Genomic DNA, 5,300 nt, shown 5'->3' on the forward strand with positions numbered 1-5,300 from the left:
CTGCAGTCTCTTTGCCCTTCATTTTGGACACCTTTGACGTGTTTCCTGCCACCTTTGGCGCTTTGGTAGTATAGATGGTTTAGAAAGAAAGACCCGTGTGCACTAAACATTTATACTATAGAGACAGCTACTAGAGTCAAGTTAAGTGCACCTTAATAATTTTCTGTTTAATTGCTGCATCAAGGTTGTGGTTATACCGTATGTTTCCTCTCTTCTAGAAATGTGTTCAGTCCATGCGCCAATGATGTCCACCCTTTCACCGTTTGAGTCCCATTGTCCCTAGAAACGGCTGAAGGATAGCATAGACACCCTGGGGCAACTACTCCATCATACATCCCCTCTACCCTCAACAACCCCCATCACACACAATAATGCCCTTTTAGCTTTAAACCCCAACTGGGCCAGATACTGTGTCTCCCAACGGAAGTCTATATCTCCAGAAGCAGGGGTCCTTGGAGTTGAAATGAATGGGATTCACCTCTGGAGACCCCTGCTTTAATACAGTATAGAAACATGATTTAAATGTTCTGCCCCTTGATTACATAGATACCCGGATATGGTCCTCTAGTGATCCCCCTCATGACGTAGAGGCCCATATACAGGCTGTATTTCTCTCTGTGACTCCTTTGAGCAGCTATTACAGGCTATCGGCCCGGGACGAGAAACACCTCTTTAATTCTCCTGGGCTGCAAAATGTACTGATTTTGGGTGCCGCAGACAAACCACTCAGTCTGTGGATTTGAGCCTGTTGGTCCTTGGTAACTGAAGCAGTAAGTCTCGCTACATCTGTAAGTTCTCTGCATGGCTTATCCATGATCACAAATGTCTATGCTCCGAATGGAAATAGCTTCACATTCTTTGAAAATGTATTTGCCTCTAGGTTCAGTCGCAGAAGGGAAAGGTGATTTAAGGAGGAGACGTTAACCTGGCCACTAAGGCGCCTGTAGATAGATTACCCTGGATTGTGAATTTACAACAGATACAGAAAGCATGATACTATAACCCTTCACAGATGCTTAAGAAATCTAGATCTAGTTGAGATCTGGAGCGAGAAACACCCACAATCAAGAGACTACACATTTTATTCTGCACCCCATAAATTGTACTCAACGGTAGATTTTTATATTCATGGATGCTATCTTGGTACCTAAGATATTATAAGCTACAATAAACATAATATCCTGGTCAGATCATACTTCAGCCGAGATTAAGACAACCTAAGCGCTCACACTAAGCACAACTCCTGGAGGCTAAATGAATCCTTGTTTAAAATGCCAGCGATTCTGACAGATTCGGAGAATGTATTTCTTAAAGCAGAATCAAGACAGTGGGGCTCATTCACTAAACCTCGATAAAATCAGTGCATTGCCAAGCGACTTTGCATTGTTTTACTGCACACTAAAACGTGTCAAAATGGTATTCACTAAGAAAAAACAATTTTTTTAAAGTGCGGTCAAAAAATGCAAGATCGTACTACTTGTTTTTTTGTTTTTTTGTTTTTTTTAATAAGTCCTATCGCACTGAATCTGTTTGTTTAAACTGCAGCCCGGAAGAGCTGCACTGAGACGCTGCGTCTCCATGCACGGCTCTTACAAGTGATCGTGCAGTTTAAATATTTATTTTAAAACTAGTGTACAGGAACAGGGGGTCTCCTGGCCTTAATCGCATTGATTTCAGCCTCGGTGACCCCCTGCTTCCTGAGATACAGGCCCCGGTATGTGGTACATGTATCCCCACCATTTTTAAATCCACCAGGTCACGGCCCACGTGACCGGGGGATTTAAATACAGCAGGATATACCGGCACCCCATACCGGGGCATGTATCTCGGGAAGTAGTGGGCCCCGAGTCTGAAATGAATGCGGTTTCAGCTCAGGAGACCTCTGCTCCCGCACACTAGTATTTAAAAAAAAAAAAAAAACAGCCGTTCCGGCAACCCCTGAAGTCCCGCCACCCCCCCCGGCACCACCGGGCCGCTCTGCCCCCCGCAGCACCGGGCCCTCCTGCCAGCCCCTGCAGTCCCGCCATGTATTATATGCATTGGGGGGGGGAAGGTATTTTTTATATGTATTGGGGGGGTTGGGTTATTTTGTATATGTATGATTTTTGTGTGTGTGTGTGTGTGTGTGTGTGTGTGTGTGTGTGTGTGTGTGTGTGTGTGTGTGTGTGTGTGTGTGTGTGTGTGTGTGTGTGTGTGTGTGTGTGTGTGTGTGTGTGTGTGTGTGTGTGTGTGTGTGTGTGTGTGTGTGTATACACACACACACACACACATTCCCAGTAAGATATAATATATACAGCTTAACCCCGTTATAGCGCAGTCCTCGGGGGCCACCCGTGACAACCGCGTTATAAACGGGGTCGTGAAAAAAAATGTCCGCAAATGTTTTTTATTTATTTTTTTAAAGTTTTTTTTTTTTGTGTGTGGTGATATTGCATCCACCGGAGGGGGAAAGCTGAGAACTCTCCCAGCGTTCCAAGATCCGGTGGGGCAGGGGCAACCGCACGCATCACTTACCCGGCATCTGGCAGCTCTTCTCCCTGCTTCTTGCTTCTGCTTCCGTCTTGCGAGAGCAAACTCTCTTAAAGGGACAGTGTGTCTGTCTGTGTTTGTATGTGTGTGTATTTGACTGTGTGAGAGTGTGTGCAGTGTGTGTGTGTGTGTGTATGCAGTGTGCTGTGAGTTTATGCTGTGAGTGTGTGCATTGTGCTGTGAGTGTGCTGTGTGCAGTAAGTGTGCGAAAAAATTATTCTTTTTTTTTTAATTCGGGGTCCACGCTCAAACCGCGTTATATGCGGATCCGCGTTATATTAGATCGCGCTACTGTATAACGGGGTTGAGCTGTATATAGATAATATATATCTATCTATATATCTATATATATCTATATTACTGGGAGTGTGTGTGTGGTTATATGTATTGTTTTTTTATATGTACAGGCATACCCCAGTTTAAGGACACTCACTTTAAGTACACTCGCGAGTAAGGACATATCGCCCAATAGGAACAAGGCAACTCGCGCATGCACGTGTCAGCATGTCCTGAACAGCAATACCGGCTCCCTGCCTGTACCAAAGCTGTGCGCAAGCGGGGAGAGTATAGAGCAGGCCTGCACAACACGCGGGCCACATGCGGCCCACCGGCACTCACTGTGCGGCCCGCGGCGGCGGCTGCTTTCCTCCTCCCGAGCCCCCTCTCCCTGCCCCCGCGAGCCGAGCCCGCTCTCCCCTTCCTCCCTGGGGGAGCCGAGTCCACTCTCAAGTGCGGCACTTCCGGTGCCCGCTGCTTGCGAGCGCGCACAGTCCTACCGTGATCGGAGCGAGGAGGTGATGTTATGTGCAGGTGGATATGTGCAAGGGGAGGGGGGATGATGTGCAAGGGGAGGGGGGTGATGTGCAAGGGGAGGGGGGTGATGTGCAAGGGGAGGGGGGGGTGATGTGCAAGGGGAGGGGGGGGGGTGATGTGCAAGGGGAGGGGGGGATGATGTGCATGGGGAGGGGGGGATGATGTGCAAGTGAGGGGGGATGATGTGCAAGTGAGGGGGGATGATGTGCAAGGGGAGGGGGGTGATGTGCAAGGGGAGGGGGGGTGATGTGCAAGGGGAGGGGGGGTGATGTGCAAGGGGAGGGGGTTGATGTGCAAGGGGAGGGGGGGGTGATGTGCAAGGGGAGGGGGGTTGATGTGCAAGGGGAGGGGGGGTGATGTGCAAGGGGAGGTGGGTTGATGTGCAAGGGGAGGGGGGGTGATGTGCAAGGGGAGGGGGGTTGATGTGCAAGGGGAGGGGGTGTTGATGTGCAAGGGAAGGGGGTGTTGATGTGCAAGGGGGGGTGATGTGAAGGGGGGGTGAGGTGAAGGGGGGTGATATGCAGGAGGGGTGATGTGAGGTGGTGATGTGAGCAGGGGGTGATGTGAGATACAGAGGAGGTGATGTGCAGGGGTGGTGATGTGCAGGGGGTTATGTGCGGGGGGTTTATGTGCAAGGGGAGGGGGTGTTGATGTGCAAGGGGAGGGGGTGTTGATGTGCAAGGGGGGGTGAGGTGAAGGGGGGGTGAGGTGAAGGGGGGATGAGGTGAAGGGGGGGTGAGGTGAAGGGGGGTGATATGCAGGAGGGGTGATGTGAGGTGGTGATGTGAGCAGGGGGTGATGTGAGGTGCAGAGGAGGTGATGTGCAGGGGTGGTGATGTGCAGGGGGTTATGTGCGGGGGGTTGATGTGCAAGGGGAGGGGGTGTTGATGTGCAAGGGGAGGGGGTGTTGATGTGCAAGGGGGGGTGATGTGAAGGGGGGGGGGGTGAGGTGAAGGGGGGGTGAGGTGAAGGGAGGGTGAGGTGAAGGGGGGGTGAGGTGAAGGGGGGTGATATGCAGGAGGGGTGATGTGAGGTGGTGATGTGAGCAGGGGGTGATGTGAGGTGCAGAGGAGGTGATGTGCAGGGGTGGTGATGTGCAGGGGGTTATGTGAAGGGGGTTATGTGAGGTGCAGGTGGGTTGATTGGAGGTGCAAGGGGGGGTGATGAGAAGAAGGGGGGGAGGTGAAGGGGGTGAGGTGAAGGGGGGGATGAGGTGAAGGGGGGGATGAGGTGAAGGGGGGGGGATGAGGTGAAGGGGGGGGATGAGGTGAAGGGAGGGGGGAGGTGAAGGGAGGGGGGAGGTGAATGGGGGGTGAGGTGAAGGGGGGGTGAGGTGAAGGGGGGGATGAGGTGAAGGGAGGGGTGAGGTGAAGGGGGGGTGAGGTGAAGGGGGGTGATGTGAGGTGCAGGGGAGGTGAGGTGCAGGGCGGTGATGTGCAGGGGGGGTGATGTGCAGGGGGTTATGTGAGGTGCAGGGGGTTATGTGAGGTGCAGGGGGTTATTTGAGGTGCAGGCGGGTTGATTGGAGGTGCAGGGGGGGTGATTGGAGGTGCATGGGGGGTCATTGGAGGTGCAGGAGAGGGTCATTGGAGGTGCAGGGGAGTGATTGGAGGTGCAGGGGGTGATTGGAGGTGCAGGGGGGGAGAAGGATGTGAGGTGCAGGGGGGGAGAAGGATGTGAGGTGCAGGGGGGGAGAAGGATGTGAGGTGCAGGGGGGGTGGGATGTGTGTGGTGTACAGGGGGGTATTGTGTGTGTGATGTGGAGGCGGAGTATTATGTGTGTGGGTGAGGGGGAGAGATGGGGGTATGAGAGATAGATGGGGAGTATTGCAAAGTTTGATAGTGAGCTGGTCTGGGGGAGATATGAGGATGATGATGAGGGGTCCTGGGGGAGATATATGAGGATGATGATGATGAGAGGTGCTGGAGGAGAGATGATGATGATGATGATTTTACCC

The sequence above is a fragment of the Ascaphus truei genome, chromosome 13, assembly GCF_040206685.1.
Source record: "Ascaphus truei isolate aAscTru1 chromosome 13, aAscTru1.hap1, whole genome shotgun sequence".
Lineage (NCBI taxonomy): Eukaryota > Metazoa > Chordata > Amphibia > Anura > Ascaphidae > Ascaphus > Ascaphus truei.